The sequence below is a fragment of the Molossus molossus genome, unplaced genomic scaffold, assembly GCF_014108415.1.
Source record: "Molossus molossus isolate mMolMol1 unplaced genomic scaffold, mMolMol1.p scaffold_m16_p_7, whole genome shotgun sequence".
Lineage (NCBI taxonomy): Eukaryota > Metazoa > Chordata > Mammalia > Chiroptera > Molossidae > Molossus > Molossus molossus.
In genome coordinates this window covers 94,105,383-94,133,180 of record NW_023425401.1, presented here as the reverse complement: position 1 = coordinate 94,133,180, position 27,798 = coordinate 94,105,383, and the positions used below count along the sequence as shown (strand labels likewise).

The 27,798-nt window shown below is 43.4% G+C and overlaps 1 protein-coding gene and 1 long non-coding RNA gene across 17 annotated transcripts in view; one reads left to right on the top strand and one right to left on the bottom strand.

The window, feature by feature from the left end:
* LOC118619589 overlaps nt 1–25,358 on the bottom strand; it is a 33,881-nt gene extending 8,523 nt beyond the window's left edge. Inside the window, exon 1 of the long non-coding RNA XR_004957303.1 lies at nt 25,228–25,358. This is a non-coding gene — a long non-coding RNA (uncharacterized LOC118619589). The remainder of the gene's footprint in view (nt 1–25,227) is intronic.
* A 186-nt stretch (nt 25,359–25,544) lies between these two features.
* The window catches only part of LOC118620512, a 185,896-nt gene continuing 183,642 nt past the window's right edge, over nt 25,545–27,798 (top strand). For 6 of the 16 annotated variants that reach the window (XR_004957437.1, XR_004957430.1, XR_004957435.1 and 3 more), the window contains exons 1-2: nt 25,546–25,747; nt 26,657–27,755. The gene's annotated coding sequence lies outside the window, so the exon portion shown is untranslated. Of the gene's footprint in view, nt 25,748–26,656; nt 27,756–27,798 lie in introns of all 16 variants that reach the window. The other 10 variants (XR_004957438.1, XR_004957423.1, XR_004957422.1 and 7 more) reach the window with 3 other exon arrangements.

Sequence of the window (27,798 nt, the reverse complement as noted above, 5' to 3'; positions counted from 1 at the left end):
TTGCCTGTAGGTCACTGTTTTTCATCACCTTGAATATCTATTTGCCACTCCTTTCTGGCCTGCAAAGTTTCTTTTGAGAAATCAGTTGACAGTCTTATGGGAGCTCCTTTGTAGGTAACGGACTGCTTTTCTCTTGCTGCTTTTAAGATTCTCTCTTTGTATTTAACCTTTGGCATTTTGATATGATGGATCTTGGTGTGGACCTCTTTGGGTTCATCTTGTTTGGGACTCTCTGTGCTTCCTGGACTTGTATGTCTGTTTCCTTCACCAACTTCGGGAAGTTTTCTGTCATTATTTTTTCAAATAGGTTTTCAATTTCTTGCTCTCTCTCTTCTCCTGGCACCCTCATGATGCAAATGTTGGTACACTTGAAGTTGTCCCAGAGGCTCCTTACACTGTCCTCATTTTTTTTTTTCTTTTTTCTGTTCTGATTGGGTATTTTTTGCTTCCTTATATTCCAAATCGATGGTTTGCTTCTTGGCTTTACCTACTCTACTATTGATTCCCTGTAAATTATTCTTTATTTCAGTTAGTGCATCTTTCATTTCTGACTTTTCTATGTTGTTGATGTTCTCACTAAGTTCCTTGCAGGTCTCAAGTTCCTTGAAGGTCTCACTAAGTTCCTTAAATGTCTCACCAAGTTCCTTGAGCAACCTTATAACCTGTGTTTTGAACTCTGCATCTGAATGATTGCTTATCTCCATTTTGTTTAATTCTCTTCCTGGAATTTTGTTCTTTTCTTTCATTTAGGACATGTTTCTTTGTCTTCTCATTTTGGCTGCTTCCCTGTGATTGTTTCTATGTGTTAGAGTTGCTATGTCTCCTAGGTTTTGTAGAGTGGCCTATTGTAGTAGGTGTCCTGTAGGTTCCAGTGGCACAGTCTCCCTGATCACCCCAGCTGGGCCCTCAAGGTGCACCCCTAGTGTGGGCTTACACCCTTCTGTTGTAATTGAGTCTTGATTGCTGTTGGCATGTCAGTGGGAGGGATTCACTCAGGCTGATCAGCTGCAAGGACCGGCTGTGCCCACTGCCCACTGACCTCTGATTACCTTGGAGGATCAGCTGTGTAGGGGCCCAACACACAGAGCAAGACTTACTTCATCAAGGCTCTGGTACCCACTGAATCCGCTCATTGACTGTGTCACTTGGGGAGGTGGTTGGGTGGTGGTGTTTCGATGTGGTCTGAAGCTGTCCACTGGGTGTGCTGGCTCTGGGTCAAGGTCAGCCACTGCCTGTGTTCTACCCGGGGCCACCTAGCATAAGCTACAAAGTTATCTGCAGATGGCTGCTTCTTGTGCTGGGCTTGAAGGTACCCAGGAAAAGCCAAGTTGTGAACCAAGGTTGGTTGCTTCTAGTGCCAGGCCTGGGGCCACTTAATGAGAGGTATGGGGCTTGCTGAGACCAGATGCTGCTTGTTTGAGAGATTTTAGGAAACTCTGAAGCAGGATCCAAGACAGGCCAATTCTATGGTAACGCCTTTGGAAACAGCTTGGGTGGGCCTGAAAATTGGGTGGGGCAGGGACTCAGGGAATCACCAGGGTGGGGCAAACAGTGTGAGCCAGGTTGCTGGAGTCCCAGATATGGTGGCTGTCTGCTGCCCCAGGGAAGGGCTCACCGAAGGAACATCAGCCTCCACCAGCACGTCTGTCCAGGAAAACGTTGCCTCTCCAGCTCTCGTCCCGAGGCCAAACAGCTTAGTTCTTCCCTGTATGTTTCTGGTGCCTTTCAAGCTGCCTGCCCTCCGAGCTTAGAGGGAGCAAGTCTGAGTAAGTCCGTGCATAGGCCCTTTAAGAGGAACTCCCTGGGGCTTTAGCAGCCTCAGCCTCCCTCAGCCTCAGTTCCCACTGGTTTTACAGCCAGAAGTGATGGGGACTTCTCTTCCTGGTACTGGGACCCTGAGCTGGGAGCCTGGTGTGGGATGGGGACCCCTAACTCCTCAGGGAGGACCCTCACAGCCAAGCTGTCCCTCCTGATTTTTATCCGTCACACATGGGTGTGGGACCAGCCCCTCCGCCTCCGCCCCTCCTACCAGTCTGGATGTGGCTGCTGCTTTAATTTCGTAGTTGTAGGACTTCCATTCAGCTTGATTTCAGGCGGTTCTGAAGGATGGTTGTTCTGTAGTTTAGTTGTAAGTTTACTGCGGTTGTGGGAGGAGGCGATACTGCATTTGCCTACGCCACCATCTTGACCGGAAGTCGTGTTTTCTTTTTTTTTATCCTCATCCGAGGACATTTTTCCATTTTTGTTCAGATAGAATGGGAGGGGGAGAGAGAGAGAGAAACTTCGACGTGAAGGGACACATCGAGTGGCTGCCACCCGCACGACCAACCAGGGCCGGGGACAAACTGCAACCGAGGTACGTGCCCTTAGCGGGAACCGAACCCGGGTCTCTCTGTACCGCAGGCCGACGCTCCAATCGCTGAGCCAAACCGGCCAGGGCTGTTTTCTTTTTTTACAACGAAGTCATGCTTTAGATAAACATGTCTACTAAGGTGTATCTTACCCTTAAATTTTAAAATGAAAAAATCTTGCTTAAGAAAAATAACTAAGCCCTGGCCGGTTTGGCTCAGCGGTTAGAGCGTCGGCCTGCAGTCTAGAGAGACCCGGGTTCGGTTCCCGCTAAGGGCACGTACCACGGTTGCAGTTTGTCCCCGGCCCTGGTCGGTCGTGCGGGTGGCAGCCACTCGGTGTGTCCCTTCACGTCGATGTTTCTCTCTCTCTCTCCCTTCCTCTCTCTCCCTTCTACTCTATCTGTGCAAAAAATGGAAAAATGTCCTCGGGTGAGGAAGAAAAATAACTAAGACCAAATGTTCATGTGCTCAACTGATCAAATCTCTCTCCCATATCTATATCAAAAGCAATCAGTTCCTACCACCCAACTCTGATTTTAATCAGCACCATTCTCACCGTGTGCCACACATATTGTGTGTACCACTTTCCCCTTCATATGCATTATGCGGCCATGATCTTGTCATCTCAATTGTATTTGGAAAGTACCATTAGAAGCATAAATTCTGTATATATGTAGTCATTGATATTTTTATGCTTATATTAGCTTCCATTTGGGGGGGTTAACATTTTTCTGATCTTTTCATGTTTTCCTTCCTTCCTTCCTTCCTTCCTTCCTTCCTTCCTTCCTTCCTTCCTCCCTCCCTCCCTCCCTCCCTTCCTTTTTCCCTCCTTCCTTCACACTCTCAAGCATTCATTCATCCATTCAGTAAACACTACTTGTGTGCCTAAAATGCACAAACACTATTCTAGATGCAGAAGATAAAATCAGGGAAAAGACAAAATCACTGATTTCAGGAAGATCACAGCTCAATGAGGGAGCCAGAAGGGTAAACAACTATAGGTCAGTGTGGTAAGTGTGGAGATAGAGCCACACACGAAAATGGTTTGGGGAACATGGAGAGGGGATTGGTCTCTGTCTGAGAGGGTGAGGAAGACCTCCTAGAGAAGGTGCTTCTAGATCTGAGCATGCCAGGAAGTAGGGTATTCCAGGCACCAGTGTGCCTTTTGAAAAAGAAACAGCACAAAACCAAAGCTTGAATCTGGTCTACCCAAGGTCTGTATTCTTTGTATTTCATTACTGTTTTACTCTAGGAGGTGACAGGTAAGAACAGCCTACTTGGTCCGGCTGGTGTGGCTCAGTGGTTGAGCATTGACCCATGCACTAAGAAGTCGCCAGTTGGATTCCTGGTCAGGGCACATGCCGGGGTTATGGGACAGGTCCCCAGTGGGGGGTGTGCAGGAGGTGGTCAATCAATGTTCTCTCTCATTGATGTTTCTATCCCTCTCTCCCTCTCCCTTCCTCTCTCTCTCTATAAAGTCAATAATGAAAAAATATTTAAAAAAAGAGAAAAGAACAGTCTACCTAATTATCAAATATAGGTGGTCACTTAGCCCATCTCTATTACATTTTAGTATAAAATTTTTATATAGAAATACTTCTAAATAGAACATTTTCAAATGCAGTGTGTTGGATGAGCCAGATGTTTCCTGTTCACCTCATTCCAACCATTCATACTTGGTGATGCCCAGACTCAAAATAATGAGAGCCAGCCTTATAGGCTTCTTAGCACCCCCACACACTAGCAAGGGGTGTTGAAAAGGCTCTGAAAATCCTCCACCCAAGTCCCTGAAGGGTCAGCTCTTTCCTGAAGCCTCAGAGAAGTCCTGCATGAAGGTCTTTATGAACCGGGTCATAGGATAAAATGTAACCACTAGAGAACTCATACAGAACCTTCCCCTAGACTAACCCTACTACCCTGAAAATCTTACTTTGAATTTCCTTGTCTTTTAAGAAAAGCTTTGCACCCTGGCCGGGTAGCTGAGTTGGTTAGAGCGTCCTCTCGATATGCCAAGGTTGTGGGTTCAATCTCTGGTCAAGGCACATACAAGAAGTAACCCATGAATGCATAAATAGATGGAACAACAAATCAATGTTTCTCTCTCTCCCCCTCTCCCTTCTCTCTCTCTCAAATCAATTTTAAAACAAAGTTTTGCTCCACTAAATTGCATCCCAATTTCTATCGGGGAAATTTTCAGAGTTCAAAATTCTAAGAGTTCAAAATAATTCATCTGTTTTGGTTCCTGATCAATTATAGAATCCTGTCTCAGACATAATTTCTTGAATTATCCAATACTTCACCCATTCAATAAGCATTGGCTTTCTCAATTCTGACTCTCCTAACGCCAACCCAATCAGCCTGTCCCCCATGACTTCACTGAACACACACCTGTGAAAGTTGCAGTGACCTCTATGTTGTCAAATCCAATAGTCAACTGCCCATCCTCACCTTACTGCCCTCTCAGCGGCTTCTTGGCACCGATGATCACTCTTCTTGTTGAAACATTTCCCTCGCTTGGCTACTTCACACCACACTGGCTTTTCTCCTACTTCACTGTTTGTTCCTTCTAGGTCTCTTTTGCTGGGTCCTTCCTGATTTCTGAATGTTGGGGGTGCCCCTTGGGCATGGTCATCTACAATTGCCCATCCAGTCCATTGCTTTAAATATCATTATCTCTTGCCCTGAATTCTGACTTGGAAGCTGAAGAGGGTTCTTTTCCTAAAGTGCTGACATTTGAATTGGGCACTGAAGGAGGAGATGAGTTGGCCAAGGGGAGAAGATTATTAGGGGAATAAGATGAGAAAAAGCTAACTGTGTTCAAAGGAAAGGAAAAATCTGGTGCAGGCTAAAAAGGACTGACAAGGTAAGTTGTAACCATATAAAAAAAAAGCAACCTTGATTTATAGCTAGGGAATTTAGACTTTATACTGAAGACAATAATTAATCGTAAGAGAGACTTAAATAGGAGAGAGATGGGATCATTCATATTAAAACATACAACGTCTGTAGCAGGATGAAGGCTGACCTGAAGTAAGGGGAGACTCCAGCCAGGAAGGCCAATTGGAGGCCACCGTAACAGTCCATAGAAGGGATTACGGTCTGAATCACCGCAGCAGCAGTGGGATGAACAGCAGTGACAAATCTAGGGGAAATTTAGAAGTATACCAACAACACAGTTATTGATTAGGCAAAGGTTTGGGAGTAGGGGAGGGAGATAAGGTTGAAGAGTAACGACATTAACTAAGATAAGCGGCGTGGAGAGCACTGTGTAGGGGCGCTAAGTGGCCAGCCTATTAAGTCTGTTGATTCCAGGATATCTAGGTGTGAACAAAAGACAAGGCTGCAGATCGGGAGAGAAGTTTGGGCTGAATATAGAGGTTCAGGAGTCAGTGCCCAGTGGTAGCTGAGTCCTCAGAATGGGTGGGATATCCAGAGGAGGGCCGACAGTGAGAGGAATGCCAAGAACAGGACCCTGGGAAAAAGCACACAGGCAGCTGTCAGAGGAGGAAGAGTCGGGGGAGGAGACTGGGCAAGACTGGCTGAGAGGCAGCAGGAGAAAGGGGCGGAGTGAAGTCTGCAAGTAAAAGGAGATGAGACTTCAATAAAGACATGACCAGCACTTCTCCCTGGGGTCGAACGAGTGATAAAATTAGGGTGGTAATTTCATCTGAAGAGCACAGTTTTTAGAGTTAAAAGTCAGGCTGGAATAGGTTGGGTGAAGATTCCTCTTTGAAGCTGGGCTGTGGGGGACGCAGGTAATGGCTTGGAAGAATCTGGAGTTGGGCAAAATGTCGGGATTGTTTTTAATATGATGGGACTCTTGCCCGGCCGGTGTGGCTTAGTGGTTGAGCATCAACCCATGCACCAAGAGGTCGCCTGTTTGATTCCTGGTCAGGGCTCATGCCCAGGTTGTGAGCCCGATCCTCAGTGTGTGTGTGGGGGTGTGTGTGTGTGCAGGAGGTGGCCAATTGATGTTCTCGTTCATCGATGTTTCTGTCTCTCCCTCTCCCTTCTCTCTCTAAAAAAAAATCAATAAAGAAAAAATTGTTTAACAAATAATAATAATAATAATATGATGGGAGTCTTTAGTACAACACCAAGCTTCTGCTTAAACATCTCTCAGGAGCTCACTACCCCATGAGACAACCATGTTACATTTTGAATAACAACTGAACACCTAATTCAGTTCAACATATATTTTTTGGGTGCCTACTATGTCTAAAGCATTTCAGTGACTAAAAAAAATATGCAAGATGCAGTTATAGTTTGGTTTTTCACTTACTGGCCCAAATCAGCCTCCGTCTAACCATAACCCTCTGTCCTCTGGAACCACATACACTATAAGAATAATTCCTTCCCTATAGCAGCCCTTCAGCTAATTGAAAATGGTTTTCAGCTACTTCTAGGGTTTTCTCACTTGTTTAACTTTTGTGAAATAATCCAGTCTTTATGTATGTATACCTGCATGTACGTATGTATATATTTTGTTACCAGTGGGCTGCTCTGCTCTGGAGAGCCATACTCTTTTACAATGTGACACTCAGAATTGATCACAGTTCTCCTCCTCTGGTATAAGCGATGCACAAACCAGGAGGAGCATTCTCACCTTTTTCCAGGATACAGTTCTTCTGTCAATGCCATCTGAGACTGTGAGTGGTCCTGACAGTAATACTCCTGACTCATGGCAATTCCCAGTCAACTCATCCTGAGGCCTTTTGCACTTGAAATGTTGACTAGATCTCTCAATTCTTATATTTATACCATTGACTTTTATTTTATTTTATTGATTTTAGAGAGAGAGAAAGGGAGAGGGGTAGAGAGAGAGATAAACATCGATGAAAGAGAACATCAATTGGCTGCTTCCTGCATGCCCCCCAGTGGGGACCTGGGCATGTGCTCTGATGGGGAATTGAACCAGCGACCTCTTTATACCATTGACTTTTTTTTCTTTTTACCCTTACCCAAGGACATTTTATTTTCATTTTTTGTTCAGATAGAGTGGGAGGGAGAGAGAGGGAGAGAGAGAGAAAAACATCGATGTGAAGGGACACATTGAGTGGCTGCCACCCACACGACCAACCAGGGCCGGGGACAAACTGCAACCGAGGTACGGGCCCTTAGCGGGAACCGAACCCGGGTCTCTCTGTACCGCAGGCCAACACTCCAAACTGGCCAGGGCTATACCATTGACTTTTTAAAGCCAACTGCAGGATTTTGCACTTTTTCCCACTAAATATTATATTTTTATATTTGATTTTTATTATCCAGTATTAAAGAGAGTAAGATCTTAGGAGTCAGACAGATGTAAATTCGAATTTGGTTTTGTTGTGTAGCCAGTGACCTTGGACATGTTATGATCTCCCTCCACCTTAACTTGCTTATCAGTGAAAACAGAGATAATCGTATTTACATTACAAAGTGTAATGATAGTAAAGGATGCTTAAAGGAGGGCAGCACAGTACCCACTATATTAGAAGAGCTTAATAAATGTTGGTTTTCTTGCCTTCCTTTTCTTCTGTTGTCTCAGCTTGTATTCCTAGCAGAAATATGCCCTTTAAGCCATTACTCAGGATTAATAAACCTTCCTTTTAATAAAAAAGAAAAAACAAATTGAGCAGAACAGGAACCAAGGGCCACAAGAACACCGTTAGTATACTAGTTAAGCACATGGGCTCTTAGACTTTCTGTGACAAATCTCAGCTTTTCTATTTACTAGCTGTCTAATTGGAAGCAAGTTCATTAACCATCTTGAGTCTTGGTTTTCTCATCTATAAAATGGGGGTGATAACAGTGCCTGTTTCTGTTGGAGAAGATTAACTGAAGTGATAGATAGATAGAAAGTACTTTTGTACAGAACTTTGTATATAATGAGTACTCAATAAGTGGGTATTATTATTACCACTAGAAACCGCCAGGTAAACAATGCTCGTTGTTGTTGTTAATTCTCCCCTAAGAATATTTTTCCATTGATTTTTTTTTTTTTTTTTTTGTAGAGAGAATGGAAGGGAAGGGGGGGCGGGAGAGAGAGACAGACAGAGAGAAACATCTATGTGAGAGAGACACATCGACTGGTTGCCTCCTGCATGCACGTATCCCACTGGGGCTGGGATAAAACCTGAAACCCAGCAGCTGGTGTGGCTCAGTGGTTGAGCGTCCACCCATGCACCAAGAGGTCGCCGATTGGATTCCCAGTCAGGGCACATGCCCAGGTTGTGGGCCCAATCCCCAGTAGGGGGCATGCAGGAGGCGGCCAATCAGTGTTCTCTCTCATCAATGTTTCTCTCTCTCTCTCCCTCTCCCTTCCTCTCTCTCTAAAATCAATAAAGAAAAAAAAAATGCGAAACCTGAAACCCAGGGACATGCGCTTGACCTAGAATCAGACCCCTGACCCTTTGGTGCATGGGCTGAGGCTCTATGCTCTGAGACACCATTGTTTAGCCAGCGCTAAACAATGCTCTTTTAATGCACACTTTTGGGTATAATCATTTCATCTACTAAAAATACTGTACAGTTTCCTGTTCCATGTTCTATTATGTCATATGTGAGGATCCCATGAAAACTCCGGTCCAATGTTAGGAATGACTAATATGTCTCCAGTCTTTCAGACTAGCTTTAGGATCCTGGACAAGTCACTTGATATCTCTGGTCTCAGGCTCCACTTCTGTGTAATGGGAAGAATAAAACTACTCAGAGGCCTGGGGTGAGGATTACATGATGTAAAGCATATCGGGGGGACAAGGAAAATGAGTGTCGTGCGGAAGGACTTCAGTGAACCCATGCAGCTTCCTGCTGATACCAACTTTCTTTTCCTAAATAAATTAAACTTATCAGTGTGGGTTCTGGAATCCACCTTTTCCTTTTCTAAAAATGAGTATATCTATCCAGTTCCAGCCATATGGTAGTTCTATCCTCAGTGGTTCCTCATAACATATCTATGAGAATATCTGGACTTTCTTTTTGTATCCCAGGATGTAGTTTATGTGGATCAGAAGATTTGAAACTCATTTAAAAATGTGAAGTTCTCACCCTGGCCAGTTTGGCTCAGTGGTTAGGGCGTCGACCTTCAGACCAACGAGTCGTGGGTTCGATTCCAGTCAAGGACACATACCTTGGTTGCAGTTTGTTCCCAGCTCTGAATGCGGGAGGCAACCAGTCGATGTCTCTCTCACATTGATGTTTCTCTCTCTCTCCCTCCCTCCTACTCTATCTGATGATAAAATGAAAAATATCCTCGGGTGAAGATTAAAAAAAAAAGTGAAGTTCTCTCTTACTCTCTCCTTCACCTTGAGCTCCCTTTTCATCTTTAATTTCATTTTTATCCTGACTAAAAGAGCGATAAGTACATGTTTAGTGAGAGGATTCAAAATATTCAAAACTCACCAAGAAGAAAATAAATTATAATTCCATTACCAAGATATAACCATTATTAATATTTTTTCTGTGTCACTGTCCAGTCTTTCTTTCTGAGCAAATATATTTAATAATAAATGACCAACATTTTCTGATGTCAGGACATCTTTCCATAATCTGCTTTTTACTGGATGAATAAATTACATCATAAGTATACATTACAATTTATGCAATACTTCAATTTGGACACTCAGATTATCTCCAGTTGTTCAGTATTATGAAGAATGCTAATGTCTGGCTAATGTGGCTCAGTGGTTGAGAGTTGACAGATGCACCAAGAGGTCGCCGGTTCAATTCCTAGTCAGGACACATGCCCAGGTTGTGGGTCCGATCCCCACAATTGATGTTCTCTCTCATTGATGTTTCTATCTCTCTCTCATTTACTCTCTCTCTAAAATCAATAAAGAAAAAAAATAAAAAATAAAAAAGAATGCTAACCTAAATATTCTCCAACATTATATTTTGTGAGTGATTCTGGTTTGTTTTCTTAAGATAAAGCCTTAAAAATAAAATTACTGTGTTAAATGGTTTGTGTGTGTACACACACACACACACACACACACACACACACACTGCCAACTGCTCTTTAGAATGCTTGAACCCATTTGAATGCCAATACTGTCCGAGGGTCCTTATTCCCTGCATCTTTATCCATGCAAGACAGCACTTTAAATTTCTTGACAATTTGCTAGGCACAGAGACATCTAGTTTTATTTTAATTTGCATTTCTTCAATTACTAGTAAGACTGGGCCTTTTTATTTTCATTGACTAATTGGATCCCTTTTTCTCTTTTTGCTTTTTTGTGTTCTTTTGAGATGTGGTCTTTTTTTTGTAAGTTTGTTAAGAGCTCTTTATATATTAAGAACATGATCATATATATTTTTATGATCTAGAATACCTCATGCAGATTTTAATTTTGTTGGTGGCACTGGTTACTGATTGGCTTAGCCTGGACTGCAGGCCCTCCCCTGGGATAAAGAAGGGGTCTACTTGCCCAGAGCTACCTGAATGTCCCGCAGAAAGGTGCAGCTGTGAAGACATATATGAGAAGACAGCTAGGGAAGGGCTCTGTCTTTAAATATCAAGATAATTGTTTTGAAAAGAAAATGACTAATACTCTGCCGTTTGAAAACTCATTTGTTTTACCACTATTAACGTGGTAGAAACTAGAGTTAAAATGAAAAAACACAGTCCCTCCCTAGGGACTAAACTCTTTACATTCAAGCTGCATAGGGCCACCTAGGTGCATCAGTTTCTAAAGGTCTAATCAAATGTGGTTAGGACATTTTTCTCTATGGCCAACTGATCTTTAGGTTCTCTAAATTCTCTTTCTTTCTTTTTTTTTAAATCCTCACCCAAGGATATTTTTCCATTTGTCTTCAGATAGAGTGGGAGGGAGGGGGGAGAGAGAGAAAAACATCGATGTGAGAGGGACCCATCAACTGGCTGCCTCCTGCATGACCCTGACCAGGGCCAGGGATGAACTACAACCGAGGTAGATGCTCTTTATCAGAATTGAACCCTCAACTCTGTGGGGTGACGCTCTAACCGCTGAGCCAAACCAGCCAGGTCTAAATTCTTTTTCTTCTTTTTAATCCTCCCCTGAGGATATGTTTTCATTGATTTTAGAGAGAGAGGAAGGGAGAGAAACATTGATAACTGTCTCTCATTGTGCCCTGAGTATCAGACCCATAACCCGCCCTGTTGGTTTGGCTCAGCAGTTAGAGCATTGGCCCGAGGACCAAAGGGTTGCAGATTTGCTCCCTCAGCCCAGTCAGGGTTGTGCAGGAGGGAACCAATTGATGTGTCTCTCTTACATCAATGTTTCTCTCTCTCTCTCTTCCTCCCTCCCTTCCACTCTATCTAAAAATCAATGGAAAAAATATCCTCTGGTGAAAATTAACAACAAAAAAACCATAACCTAGGTATGTGCCCTGACTGGGAATCAAAAGCAACCTTTTGGTGTATAAGACAACACTCCAACCTGCTTCAGCACCTGGCCAGGGTTAAATTCCTTCTTTAAGGAATTTAAAGATTCCATGGACGCAGTAGGCTTAGACCACAGCTCCTACTCTCCCCTGAATTTATTCTGGTAAAGTCTGTCTCTTGGCTACTTTGTTCTCTGATTACTTATTTGGACCATTGTTTTTTTTGTTTTTGTTTTTGTTTTGTTTTTTTAACTCAAGGTCTTACTTATACCACTTGGCAATGTTTTGTCCTGGTTTGTGACTCCAGACCTACATCTTGATTTAAACATTTTCTCAGAGGAGCCCTCCACGGGTCATCTGGAGCTAACCAAGTTGGAGCCTGGAGCACTGGGGCTTTAAGACAATCACAGCAGTGAATCAGAAGAGGCAGGACACGGTAGCATCTGCATACTACATATCATCATAGTTAAAAATGTTCTGCCTCGTGCAAGCCATTATCCACCGACCCCATCTTAGACGTTGTTCCTGAGGAGCTTCATAGCGGTTCTTTTATCCCTTCCTGTATCTTGGCCATGCCTGGTCTTTTCAACACATATCCCCTCTCTCCACCTGCTATTAATGGGATGTTTGTGCCCCCCCCCCTTAGTATGTTGAAGCCCTGATCCCAAAATATGATATTTGGAGGTGGGGCTTTGGGGAGTTAATTAGGCCATAAACCAGATTAGTACCCTTATAAGAAGAGACACCAGAGAGATGATCTCTGTCTTCATGGATGGATATAGCGAAAAGGTCGTTGTCTGCACGCGAGGAAGTGGGGCTCTCACCAGACACCAATCTGCTGGCACCTTGGTGGTGAACTTCCTGCCTCTGAACTGTGAGAAATAGACGTTTTTGTTTAAGTCACCCAGTCTATGGTATGTGTTATGACAGCTCGGACAGACTAAGACACCTTCCCTCTGCCTTCTATGACAGTGACTTGGCTTCTGCAAGCCAGCACTGGTCTCTCTTTGACTTGCTTAGAGGTTTTGACCACAGTATTCCTTTCCTGTTTCAGTCCTGGCTCTAGTATTTGCAACTCATCCATTCTTCAGTAGCGCTCATCCGCCCGTTTCTGCTCCCTCTCTGGGCATCACACTTCTGACAATGGCCCCCAACTCCTTTCTGACCCTTTCCTACTTTGGTGGCCACTGGCAGCACTGCCAATTTAGGACACAAAGTAGACCCCTCATCTGCTGAATGAGATTAATCCTGGAAGAGCCAAGTGAAAAAAATTCCTTATTTCCTCTATCCTAAGACCAATGTATTGTATGATGCACGGCCACTAATTACTGATTTTAGAGCCCTCCTCCCCACAAACACTACCCCCTATCTATTAAGCATATCTGCTGAAGATACTTTCTGATTTTAAAACTACGGGAAATGTGAGGGGAAAGCTTGTTCCTTAGAATCTAGGAAACACTACAGTGCAGTGGTCCTGTTTATCAGTTAACTATTAACATTACTGTGCCCCTTTCAACAGCACTATCCCATCATCACACCTTTCTAACTATATACATAAGCAAAAACCCATTCATTGTCTTCAACACTTTCTACAGACCTCAGCTGTCCGTATGTTAGCCCTCCGGCATTATTTTCAAAGTTTGAGCCCTTCTTGTTTTATACCCTAACTTCTACTTTTTGTACATGTCCTTAAACAATATGAGCTTAGCCCTGGCTCAGTGACTCAATTGGTTGAGCATCGTCCCTTACACCAGAAAGGTGGCAGGTTTGATTTCCAGTCAGGACACATATGTAGGTTGTGGGTTCAATCCCTGGTTGGGGTGTATATAGGAGGCAACTGATCAATGTTTCTCTTTCACATTGATGTTTCTCTTTCTCTCTTCCTCTCCTTTTCTCTCTCTCAAATCAATGAAAACATATCCTTGGATGAGGATAAAAAATAAGAAGAAGAATATGAGCTTATCAGAGCACTTCTTGAGCAGTCACATTGATCTTTACCAGATGCTCCCTTTTCTTCATGGAAAAATATCTGGTGAATTTAAGTTTCAAGTCATTTTACTCCTTTTAAGTTTGCTTTCCTAGTTCCTGGCCAGACAGAGCCTCATGTCCATATTCTGTCTTAACTTATTCAGGTCTTCCTTGGGTCAGATCAGAAAGTACAGAACTGCCTCTCTGGCTGTTGCAAATTCAAGGGGTCACTTATTTTAAGTTGCTTGTCACTTCCACTTCACCAACTCACTCTTCTTAGCTGGATGGAATTAAGCACAGAATAGAAGTACCTTTTCCACATGCAATTAGTTTATTATTTATTTATTTTTAACATTAAAACATTTTTTTTCTTTATTGCTTTTAGAGAGAGAGGAAGGGAGAGGGAGAGAGAGATAGAAACATCGATGAGAGAGAACACTGATTGGCTGCCTCCTGCATGCCCCCCACCGGGGATCTGGCCCACAACCTGGGCATGTGACCTGACTGGAAATCAAACTGGTGACCTCATGGTGCATGGGTCGACGCTCAACCCCTGAGCCACACTGGTCAGGCTATTTTTAACATTTTTATTGATTTTTAGAGAGGAAGGGAGAGGGAGAGAGAGAGAAACAATGTGAGAGCAAAGCATTGTTTGGCTGCCTCCTACATGCCCCCTGCTGAGGACTGAGCCTGCAACTCAGGCATGTGCCCCAACAGGAAATGGAATGAACCGTTCATTGCACGAGACAACACCCAACCAACTGAGCCACACTGGCCAGGGCTAAGCAATTAGTTTAAATGTAAGTCTTGCCAATTTTTTGATGCTCATTTTTCCGCAGTTTGTCAGTAGACGCTAGAGTTCTCCATTACCTTTAAATTGTGCCTGTGCCAATAATTTTGTCATTTGAATTGGGAAAGCATCATTGATGTTGCCATAATAGGATCACAGGGCTTGCTAGAACTGGTTGACAACACATGGCCAGTGGGTTGAGGGCGTGAGCCAGGACTCCCAGGCATGGGTCATGAATACAGAAGCTGGCTTGGATTAGAGCAGTTGAGCTGTGTAAGACTTGGTATCTCACAGTCCAGTAAGAAGGGTAAGTCACATGTGTGCCACAGGTTAAGGGCATCACAACAGGCGTGCAGTCAGTAGAATACAGTCCTCTGGGGAAGAGGACTGGTTAGGGATAAGCTTAACAAGTTGTTAGAGCCATGGTGACAAGACACCGTCCCAAATCTACAGGAGACTGTTCAAGGCAGAATGACCAGAGACTGAAGTGTGGAAGTCAAGGTACAAGCCCAGAATTGGGCAAACATAGCAGGAGGGAGCTACAGGTGTCTGAGGCTCACAGGTACCTGACTGGCAGTACGCAAGATGCTGGGGTTTGTACTGATGATACTTTTTCTCCCCATCAGCATGGGCAGTTAGGTACTGGGGAGATGGGAGAGATAAATCTATAGGCGAAGCCCCTTAGACAATTCAGCAGCTGGTTACTAGGGAAGCAAAGGCAAGACAACTGTCCAGCTGCCTCATGTATGCTCCCCAGGTCCCTTCTGCTTTTACTTTCACTCTCACTCAAACCTTCTCTGCCAGGCATCAGTCCTGGTGGGTTTCCCTCTGTGTTCATACGTTCTTGACTCCCAAGTCACTCTGCTTTGCCTTTGATTGTGTTTGCTTCTTTTGAACAAACCATACACCTTCATATTGGTGCAACACAACAACAGCTCCCGTTTACTGATTACTTCCCGTGCACCAGGTGCCATGCTAGCTGATATGCACCATCTTAATTCCCACAACTTCACTGACAGGTCGGTATTTTATCCCCATTCTAAAAAGAGGAAACTAAAGCTTTATGGTCACACATCTGGGACACAAGAGTTCAGATTTAACCTTACTTTTGTATAACTACCTATCTGTTGCTTAAATGGCCAGATTTATACTGTGATACATCAAACAATTCTCATTGGCACCTATTAGCCTCTAGAGTTTTTATCTGTATATCTATCTATCTACCTACCTACCTACCTACCTACCTACCATCTATCAATCATCTATCCTCTTTTATCTCTAACCCCATGACACTCAGTACTGCATTATGAAAGAAACAGATTATCAATAAGTACCTACTGAATAAATTTAATGCAGTTTTAAAATGTGATTAGAACGCATAATTCCTGTCCTACTTTGGGTGTTTATAAAGTCAAGTAGTAAGAATTCCTCAGTTCGCTCTATAAAAATACTACATTCATACACATTCATTCATAACAAGGAGAGAAGGGGCGAAGTGTTATATGAATACTGAAACAAGGAGACATACTTTATTTCCAAATAAGTCAGATGTGAGCTAGCATGTTTATATGTTCAAATAAACTTGAAAAGTTAAAATAAAGAGGTATACAGGGGTGGGGAAAATTCGGTTTATAGTTGCTGGTATGGAAAAAGACATGCAGGTTATGATTATTATAATAACTTTATTAACTCTGTGTTTCCTGTACTAACAACTGTCAACCTACTTTTGCCAACCTCTGTATATGAACAGATTATTTTCTGAATCTGAACATCTTTTTCATGACACGATCATCACGTTTGCCTAAATCAGAAGCTGTCAGGCTACTGTCCATGGCCAAATCCAACCCACCTCCTATCTTTTGTATGGCCTGTGAGCTAAGAATGGTTTTCAGATTTTTAAGTGTCTGAAAAAGACCAAAAGAAGAATATTTCATGACATGTGAGTTATGTAAAACGCAAATCTCAGTGTCCATAAGTAAAGTTTAGTTGGAACACAGCCATATTCATTCACTTACTTATTGTCTATGACTGTTTTCACACTACAATGACAGAACTGAGGAGCTGGGAGAGAGAACGTGTGGACCCAAAGTCTAAGCTATTCCCCGCCTGGCCCTTTACAGAAAAAGTTTGCTGACCTTTGGTCTAACTAAATAATACAGGATGCCATAACATTTTAAATATCGTTTAAATTACATCTATTATTTTAATTTCAAATTCAAGGACATTGCACCAAAAGGTCATGGCATCTCTTTTGCTGTGTAGGTTTCCATGTCCCCAGGACAAAGTAAAAACCCTTTCTCCTTTGGGATTCTCTACAGTCTCTCCTAATAGCACCTTTCTGCAGAAACAGTAACAGACTGAGGAGCGGGTGGTTTCTCTAAGAGGTGATAGCTGCATCTCTTCCTGCCAAAAGTCATCATTTCCTTTGATGGGACACTAGGGCTGGGCATCCTCGTGAGTGGTGACAGTGTATTACAGAACCGAAGTGGTACCAAAATGGGTCTCCAGACTCCATCAACAGATCAAGGTAGTAGGATAGAGTCAGATAGGCGAGGAAAAGCAAATTGCTCTTTTTGTCATCACTCAGGACCTAAATAAAGACAAAAATGACTCAGAATGACCAGACACAGGTGAATAGTAGTTATCAAAATGTTTCCGGGAGGACTTAACATCGCAACGACATGGCACTGTGGGAGCTCAGTCAATGTGTTAGTTCAAGGGTGAAATTAAGGGGGCAGAACCTCCTTATTTTTCCTAAGATCAGGTTTGGTTTGCAATCAAGTTCAAGGGGATCTGTTCTATTTATTTATTGTTTGAGACCCAAAGATACATTCTGTTATCTTTCTGTATCTCTGCCTGTCTGTCTCTCTGTGTCACTGTCTCTCTTTCCAATTTAACAAAATTTTAGTGGTGATTTATTTTGTGTAAGACACAGGGCAAGGCTCAAGGATACAAAAATAAAGAAATAATCCCACGTTCCAAGGAACTTATAATTTATGAGAGATACAAGTTATAAGACCTTCTTGGACCCTTTGGCAACATTTAACATGATTCTCTTTAACATATTCTTCTCTTGGTTTCTTTGGTCCCATAATCTCCTGGTTTTATTTTGCTGGTTTCTGATTCTCAGTCTCCATTGCCAGCTCTTTCCTTTTATCCAATGTCTAAATGAGCAGAGCTTAGCCCTGAGCCTGCTTTTCTTGTGATTCTATCTACCCTCTTTAAGCAATCCTCTTCCAATTTATAAATCCGGTTCCAGCAGCTCTTCTGACTTAAGGCCTATATCACAAGACTGCAGTAGACATCACCACTTAAAAAAAAAAAAATTCCCCAGAATTTTGTTACTGTCCTAGGCTTCTCCATCTTGGTGATTGACACCTGCACTCATGCCTCTGATCTCGGACGATTTCTCAAGTCAACCATGACACTACTTCCTTCTCCATAATCCATCATTTCCATGTAATCGTCAAGTTCTTTAAAATAACTTGTAACTCTGATCATTTCGCTTCCTGTACATGCTGCCACCCTAGTCCGAGAAACCATCGTCTCTGACTTAAGTCACTGAAATACCTTCTCAGCTGGTCTCCCCACATCTGCTCTTGCCCTGTTCTATTTCCTCTTCTCACGGATAAAATTTTTCAGACCAAAAAAAACCAAAACCAAACAAAATGTTAATAGTCTTTAGAAAGAAATACAATGCTAGCAAAATACATGTTGTTCTTCATCTTATTTTTTTAATGTAGCAATATATTGTGAAGATATTTTCACATCAGTACACCTAAAACTACCTCACAGTTTTTAAACACTTTTATAACTGTACCATAATTTATTTAACCACATCTCTATTGATAGACATGCAGGTTGTTTTCAGTCTTTAACTGGCATAAATAAAGCTTCAGTGAAGATCCTAGAAGAGTCATCCTTCAATGCATATGTGAATATATCTATTGGATAAATATATAAAAGTGGAATTTCTAGCCCTGGCCAGTTTGGGTCAGTGGTTTGAGCATCAGCCCACAGACGAAAGGGTCTTGGGTTCAATTCCTGGTCAAGGGCATGTACCTGGGTTGCAGGTTTAATCCCCAGCCCTGGGATAGGCAACCAATTGATGTAACTCACATTGATGTTTCTCTCTTTCTCCTTCCCTTCCTCCCTTCCATTCTCTCTAAAAGTCAATGGAAGAGTATCCTCAGGTGAGGATTAACAACAACAAAAGTGGAATTGCTAGATCAATGGCTTTGTACACTTAAAAATTTGATAAATTCTGCCAGATTGCCCTCCACAGAGGTTGTACCAACTTTCACTCCTACTGACAATCTTCCCAGCCTGACGAACAAAGTATGCTATTACACTTTTTGATTTGTGCCAATCTGACATATAAACTATACATCTCCTTGTGTCATAATTTGCATATCTTGTTATGAGAAAGGGTGAGCATTTTTACATATTTTAAAGATCCATTTGTACTTCCTTAACTACAATCTGTCATACCCTTTGCCCAATCTCCCAGGGTTTTCGATGTTTTTCTTAGTAATTTGCAAGAGTGCTTTGATTTCTTCTTAAGTAATCTAATGTCCAGGTTCTTTCAGGTATGCTAGTATTTTTTAAAAGTCACAATTTAGCCATTTTCTCCTAATAATAAGTAATCATCAAATGTTAACTCCCTTACAGGGGAGCTCACACGAAGTGTTCATATGTAGAGTTTATAAATTGTTCATATGTAGAGGTTAGAAATTGATTTGCAGAAGTCCTGACTTCCTAGTAACAGCTTGACAAAACCACCTTATATGTATAACTATACTATTTTATTCAATTTTCCTAATAGCCCTGTGATGTCTATTATTATTATTAATCCTCACCCGAGGACATTTTTGCATTTATCTTCAGATAGAGCAGAGGGAGAGAGGGGGGAAGAGAGAGAGAGAAACATCAATGTGAGAGAGACACATTGACTGGTTGCCACCCACACGACCCCAACCAGGGCCGGGGACAAACTGCAACCAAGGTACGTGCCCTTAGCGGGAACCGAACCCGGGTCTCTCTGGACCGTGGGCCGATGCTCTAACCGCTGAGCAAACAGGCCAGGGCTGATGTATATATCATTATTAATTCAACGTGAGCCTCAGAGGATATGAATGCCCAATGTCACACAGCTAGTAGCTCTTCCACTTCCAGAATCTTAAAAGCCTAGTCATCTGTCATCACTGGCCATTCCTCATCCACACAGGCTCTGATGCTTGATGCCTCTAATTTCCAATAGTCTATGTCTCTCCTTTCTTCCCTTCTATAAACATCTAATGAACTTTAAAAAAAAATTTTTTTCATCTTTACCTCAGGATATTTTTTTGCATTTATCTTCAGATAGAGCAGGAGGGAGAGAAGGGGGAAGAGAGAGAGAGAAACATCGATATAAGAGAGACACATCTACTGGTTGCCACCCACACGATCCCAACCAGGGCTGGGGACAAACTGCAACCGAGGTACATGCCCTTAGTGGGAACTGAACCTGGGACTCTTCGGTCCACGGGTCAATGCTCTAACCTCTGAGCAAAACCAGCCAGCGCTCAATAAATTTTTTTTTATATCCTCACCCAAGGACATTTTTCCAGTTTTTGTTCAGATAGAGTGGGAGGGAGAGAAAGAGAGAGAGAAACATTGACGTGAAAGGGGCACATCGAGTGGTTGCCACCCGCACGATAAACTGCAACTGAGGTACGTGCCCTTAGCGGGAACCAAACCCGGGTCTCTCTGGACCACAGGCCGACGCTCTAACCACTGAGCAAAACCATCCAGGGCCCAATGAGCATTTTTAAGTGCCTACTATGTGTCAGGAGTCCTCGCAGGGTTTAAACTTTAGAAGGGTTCTCAACCATAAACAATGAAAACAAATAGTAATAAAGTTTTACTACTGTGAGAAAAATACATGGGATGGGTGGGAAGGTGGACGGAGAAGGATATTCTAGTAAAGGCGGTCAGGAAAGGCCTCTTTGAGGAGGTGACTTTTTTTTTTAATGTTTTTATTGATTTTTTAGAGAGACAGGAAGGAAGATAGAAACATCGATATGAGAGCAATATATCGATTAGCTGCCTCCTGCACGCCCCCTACTGGGGATTGAGCCTACAACCGGGCATGAGCCCTGGCTGAGAACGGAACCCGGACCTCTCAGTCTGTTGTACAACGCTCAATCCACTGAGCCTCACCAACTGGGCCAGGAGGTGACATTTAAACAGAGGTTGGATGACCAAAGGAGTACTCCAGGAAAAGGAAATATCTGGAGTGAGTCCTTAAAACAAGAGCAAATCCAATGCAGCTAACGAGTAGAAAAAGGCCAGTGTGATTGGAGTCAGGGGACAGTGGTGGGAGATGAGACTGAAGAGGTGTCTGGGAGGCCAGCAAAGAAGTCTGGACTTTATTCCAACTGCAATCAGAAGACATGGAAGGATTGCAAAGAGAGAAGAAATAAGATCTGATGTATTTGCTATGCTTTAGGTCACTCTGGCTGTGCTGTGGAGAGCAGGAACGAGAGTGGAAGCAAGAACATCAGTTAGAAAGCTATTACTGACGCCCAGAAGATGGTGCTTGTAGGAGGGTGGCAGCAACAGAGATAGAAATAGACAGACTGTGAAAATGTTTTGGAGGTAGGGTTAACTTGAATTCCTTGTGGACTGGGGGTGAAGACTGATGAAAAAAGAAGAATCATGAATGTCGACATGCTTTTGAGATTTGAGCAGTTGGTGGATGGTGATGTCGTTTAATTGAAATGAGAAGGCTTCAAAGAATAAAAAACTTAGGATTTCTGTATTATTTCCTTCTTTTCCTATGCAGCCTTAACAGACCATGATTTTATTCTCTTCCCAATACCTTTACTTCCTCCTCTTACTTGCCCTTTAGTCCTTATCCAAAAGAACTTCCTCTATCTACCTCCTCTGCTCCTCAGTCCACTGCAATCTCGTTACTACCCCAATAAACTCCTTCTTGCCAAACACAACAATGACCTCCTTGTTGCTGAGTCTGAGGACTTGCAGTCCTCATTTCTCTTGACCTTTCTCTAGCATTTAATACTGTTGCCAATTCCTCCCTTGGCTTCTCTGAAACTACTTGTTCCTGGTCCTGCTACCTTTCTGGATGTTCTTCCTCCGTATGTTTGTTTCCTCACTTTTCAACGTTGGCATTTTCATAAGGTTCCAGAGTCGGTCCTCTTCTCTTCTTACACTATACCTTTTCTGCTGGGGATTTAATCTACTTTCATAAACCATCACATTCTGATGATTCCAGCACAGATCTCTCTCGAGTGCTAAACTCCCCTGTTCAATTAGGTAGTGAAAAGCTTCACTTTGATATTCCACGAACACTTCAAACTGAACATGTTTCAAATTAAACTGATTACCTTCCCTCTTCAGCCTACATTCCCTCCTGAAGTCCCCATCTTGGCAAAGGGTACCACTATCCTCCCATTTACCTAAGTCATAAATCTTCCATTCTTAATCCTGCAGATATAATCAATAATAATGTTCAGTTGGTTCTTTATCTTAAATATGTCTTGAATCCTTCTCTCTCCATTTCCATTCTTGCTGCCTTAGTTCAGATGCCCGCCATTCATTTCCTATAATGCTAATCTCCTAACTAGTCTCTCTGCTTACAGTGTTACTCACACTAATACATTCTCCAAACTGCAGTGATCTTTTTAAAATGGACATGCTCCTTAACATTCATCAGTGGTTGTCCATCGGCCTTAGGATAAATGGAAACTTCTTAGGAAGACATATAAGACCTTGCTGATCTTTCTGGGTGTGTCCCTCAGATCTTCTGCCATGCACCCACACAATGTATTTACTGATAATCGACTACTTTACAGGGTACTGTCCTTCCCTCTCAACTCTCTGGGTACACCTTTTACCTCTAGGACTTTTCACATGGTACTTTCTTTGCCTGGAATACATTTCTCTTTAACTTACCCACTTGTCTACTTATCTTTCAGAACTAACTCCTTTCCAAATTCATCTTCTATGGTTAGGGACTCTGACTATGGCCAGTCATGGCTGGGTACACTTCCATTGAGCTCTCTTGTTGACATCATCTCACTGTTGTGTGATCAACTGTGTACTTATCTGTCTTCTCATTATATCGAAGGTCCTTCGGAGCAGACTGTTTAATTTGTCTTTGTATTCCCAGTGCCTTGCACAGTACCTGACACAGAGCTCACACTCAATAATGAATAAATAAAATGGCAGAGTTGGGTTTCAAAGTCAAGTCTTTTCTCTCTGGCACAAATCTCACATTTCTTCATGCTACTGCTTAACATTTGGAACCTGAATTTTTCAAAAATCTGTGTTAGGTATATTTTTGCCTATCATGAATTAAAATACAGATAACTAGATTATTGGCTCCATGAGGATTCAGCTGATTATTTCTTTCTTGTGTAGCTAGCTCTTCCTCGTCATTCCATTGTTTTGCTCATCAAATTATTTTCGGTTAACTAAATGCAAAATGCCTGAAAGCCCTCTTACAATTTTATATCCTTTCTATTGCTTCTACAACACCACCATGCAAGCAGAGTAAGTATATTGAGAATAAGATCGATTTCATTTGATTGTCTGAAAACTGACACTAAAAAATGATGTATCAGCAGCAAATCATTTCCCATTACAATTTCCTCCAAGGTCTCTGTGGATAGGTAATAAAGTTTCAGTGTCAAAATTTAGCATTGCAAAATCCAGCTAAAATTGAAATTTTTATGTAGTGAATTCAATATAATCACAGAATTTTGTAAATGGAAGTAAACTTAGACATCATTTAGTCCAGCACTGCTGTTAAGCTTCCACGAGGGAACTGATAGGAGAAGAAAGACCTAACTTTCTCCTAAGAAAGTGAGAAGAAATTCCTTTCAATCAGCTGACCTTTCCTCAATGCCATATACATCCTATTGTTTTCCACCTGAACAAATTATCTACATCAGAACCCACCAAACTGTTTACATAATGCTTATCTTTATGATATTGCCTTTGTAATATCCTTGTTATAAAGAGGAAGGAACTGAAAAAAAAAAGCGAGGGACATAGAGGATTAGTAAAAGAGACCACTGGTACGTAAAGGGATGGGCTCCTATTTGTAGTACAGCCTTGTGATCAGTGTTCTCTGAGCGCCCCAATGCTGACCCAAGCTTCTCTGCGCTCCTGGGGCCTGGATTCCATTCAACTCTATGCCTTATTTGGTCTAAATTATTTTCCCAGCTTCAATGTGTATTTTTTGAGCTTCATTTTAGAAATATCATCCTTCAGTCTGCTCTCTACTTGAGTTTGTTTTAGTTCTAATGCTGAGGAATGAAGATTCTGGGTAAAAGAAAATAAAGATGGTGGGTTTTTCTAAGCTTTGCATGTCAAGAATGGTTTCTTGAAATGGCCACTGGTGAGCTACTTTATTCCTCAAATGATGACATTTTTCCATGCGAATTAGTATTTAATTGGGCTAATCTGTTTTCACGGAAAGCACAAATTTCTTTCCAAGAGGATCAGTTTGATAATGTTTTACCAGCTAGTGCTATGAGACCAAATATAAACCAGTTCTGAGAAACAGGAAGTGAACCTGACTGGTCTAGTCTGCGTGTCCCTGGCAGTGACGCAAATACAGAAATCAAATTAGGAAAACAAGATCTGTGGGTGTGAGGCAATCGATAATAATCCAGGATGCTACGACACAAGCAAGAACAGTTCTAACCAAATGCCATTCATTTTAACAACACCCTGAGAAGTTTGACTTCCACCTAACATGCTAGTGATTAGAAAGCAGGATGAGCCTGAGTTCCCTAGCAACAGCATGTGCTTTTGAGACAGTCATTAAACCCACCAACCCCTTACTTTTCTAAACATATGACTGACATTAAAAAAAAAAAGAAGAAAAAAAAATATGTTTCAGAAAATGCTTTAAAATTTCCAGGAGTAAAATGGAAAGGAATAATAATAATAAAAGGGTTTCCCTGAGAATTGCACTCAGGTTGAAGAAGTAATGTTCGTGTGTGCCCAGCCTGTCCCTTCGTTCACTGCCCTCAGTTCTGTTTCTGAATCCCCTGTGGTAAAGGGCAGCGGAGGTGAAATTGGTCCGAGTTGAAGGCAGTCCCCTCACCCAACATGAATCATGGTCAGATAGTGCGGTGGATAGTGGGGTCCGCAGTTTGTGTTGAGTGGAGGCTGACGGGGATGTAAGGGAGGGGATATAAACGCACAGTCTTCTTTCTCCTTTAGGCAGAATAGATTACCCAGGTTGAAGGAGGGTGGTGAGGAGAAATGAAACTATTTTTCCTATTGATTGTTTAATTGCACCAGTGGCTGTTTGTCTGAGGCCACTGGCCAAGAGCATTATTTTCGTGGCTAAAGTGAGATTGGGCAGGTTTCCATACCCTTCCCTAGTTTCAAACGAGACAACTCCTAAAGCTCAGCCAGGCTGTAGGAATATGGTGTATGTTGACTTTTGCTACTCAGCTCTACCATAAAGAGCCAGGGCTCTTGGGATGATGGGTCTCAAACCCTGAATGATTGCCTCTAGCTCTGTTCTGGGTTCGGGATGTACAACTCCTCTGTGTAGCCTGAGTCAACTGCGGGCCATTATTCGAATGGTAATTATTGCTGCGTTTTTCTGGTCATCCTTATTATGGCCTGGGTCCCTTTCAGCTGGACACTGGGCTCCGTCAATTTGGCCCAGGTGACTCCTCTTTCTCCCCACCTCCCCACTTAACCCCCAGCGCGCTCCCTTCCCAAGGCGACCACCTGCGCCGCCCCACTTACCATCTGCCCGCGGGGAGGGCCCCTCGGGGTAGCGGAGCCCTCCCTGCTCCAGGGCGGCTCTGGGGGAGCTCGGTGTTTGCCTCCAGCCCTTCGCTACCGGAGAGATCAGGTTCCTCCCCTCCTCCCCCTCCAGCTCCGGCCGCCCTCTTCTTGCATGACACAGCAGAACCGCAGCTGCTGCAGCAAGTCCCAACCATCCGCCCAGGAAGCGCCGCAACCCGGGCCCAGGAGGGGCGGAGGGGGGCGAGGCGGGGGGGCCACCGCTGAGGGGGGTTCTTGCCCCCACTTTGCACCACACACTCCTTTCCCAGCCCAGAGGCACGGGCACAAAATCTGGCTAAAACCGACCAGGCCAAGCTGTTGAGGAATGCTGGGGTTTGGCGTCAGAAGGGATGGGACCAGAGAGAAGGGTGCGAAGGAGACCCCAGTAGGGGCAGGGCACTGCAGGTAAAGAAGGGGAAGAAGAGGCCCAGAAGTCAAGGGCCAGGCTGTGAAGGAGAATAAAGGAGGTCAAAGAGAGGTAAGGAGGTAGAGTTGCTGAGAAGGGCAACAGAGCTGGAAAGGGGGGTGGGGTGGGGGGAGCTGCCGGGGAAGGAGGTCTGGGAGGGAATATTTGGGGAGGCCTGAACTAAGTACCCTGACAGCACAGGGCTGAATTGGGAGGTAAGGGGAGAAAAGAGGAGAGGGTTGGAAGAACTGTGCATTGGACAGGAAGGTAAAAATTGGGGGACATATTATGATTATTAGAAGGAATGTAGTGGAGCTCATTCATCATGGCTGATGAGGTAAACTGATGAGGTGGAAAGAGATACATACAGTCAGGGGAAAGCCAAGAGAAAGGGCGATTTCCCTACTCTTAGTTGTATTCGAAGTTTTTCATAATTCCGCCAATCCAAACAGACAGTTTTCCTTATAAATGGAAAAGCATGAACTAAAACATAGAAACAGTTTTTAAGCTTAGATTTACAGAATAAAATCTCCATGGTCTACACAAACTTTAAGGCAGAGATTTCGGATTTAAGTAATCAGCCCATAAAGGGGTTGTGATTCAGTAGTAACGAAGGCACTCAAAAATGAAGTTACAGTGTCCACACACCCCTGGACTTGAAGTTTTTCATAGTGTTTAAATGTTAGAAATGATAACAAAATTATTGGTTCAAAATATTATTAAGATGCTCATGTTTCTCTCTCTCTCTCTCTCTCTCTCTCCCCTCCCCCCCTACACACACACACACACACACACCCCTATAATTTCTAGCATCTAGCATGCAAAGTATGGTTAAGGGGAAAATGTGTTTTCCTGATTATTTTCTTTCCCACCAGCCGTTCTACGCATTTTACAGCAGACCAGCTGCTTCTCCCCATTTCAAAGAATGTGGTCAGAAAGTAATGCAGAAACTGCCACTTTGGTTTTGTCTGTACCTTCCAGGTCATATCTTCGTACCTCACTTCCTGACACAAACAAGTTTTCACTGTTGTCAGCAACAAAGCCCTAATATAGCTGCGGAAGAAAAAAACTGCATCGCATTTTGTCTCCTGCAAGCATCATCCACAGTTACCGGAGGAATGTAATTCCAGAAAGCTTTAAAGCTGGTGGTGATGGTAATTATGTATCAAATGCCTGATTCTATTTCTGTTATTATTATTTTGTCATTTCTGTTCTACCCAAGAGCTGGCTGAACTCGCAGAGGTACAAATCCGGTTTTTCTTTTTGATTTGATAAAATTTAATCAGACCTGATAGAGAACTCACTGCTTCTTGGGAAAAATAAAGTAGGAGCCACGAAATGTCATTTTAACAGAGCGTGGGTTTTGTGACTGTAGGAAAGGATTTAAGGACGCTCCTTCTGTTCGGTTTTCTATGTAATGAGCAAAGGCTCCGCGCACGCACAGACGCCGCAGCTCCCGGATGCTGTGGCTCCCTTATCTGGGCTTCGGCAGCCCCAGAAGCCCCTCCGGGATGCTGCGAGGGGCTCTCGGTGGGTGGTGGTACGAAGGCTGCGTCCGCCGCCGTCAGTCCTGCTGCTGTTGTTGCTGCTGCTGCAGTCACGTGGGAGCCCCTTTAAGTTTCCATAGAGAAGCCTCTCCGGTGTCACATGATGGACATGATATAATGAAACAACGTTGTGGAGAGGAAAGCATTAGGGGAGCCCACGGCTACGAAAACAAGTGAGTGAGAAGAGGTGGGAGGAAGAGAAACTACGCCACCTCCCCTGCAGCCGGGCCGCACGCAGGAGCAGCCAGCGAGACGGGGGCGACGCCGGGGGGGAGGGGGGACGGAGAGACCGGGTCCTCAGCCCCGGCCTGGGGACCCCGCCGCCCACCTCGGAGACAACAACTTTTAGCCAGCAGCCTCGGCCAGCACTGCACCTGTCTCCCGAGCCTCCATCGCTCCCCGTGACGATCAAAGGGAAATTCTAGAAGAATATGCTGTACAAACATACATGCGCATCGTTTTCCCCCTTGCGTCTTGCTCTGGAGGAAGGAAAGAGAAAGGGATTTAAGCAGCAGCTTGTGTTCATCCTCAAGGTAAGTTCTGGAGGGTGGGGAAAGCCGGCCCCGCCGGCAGGAC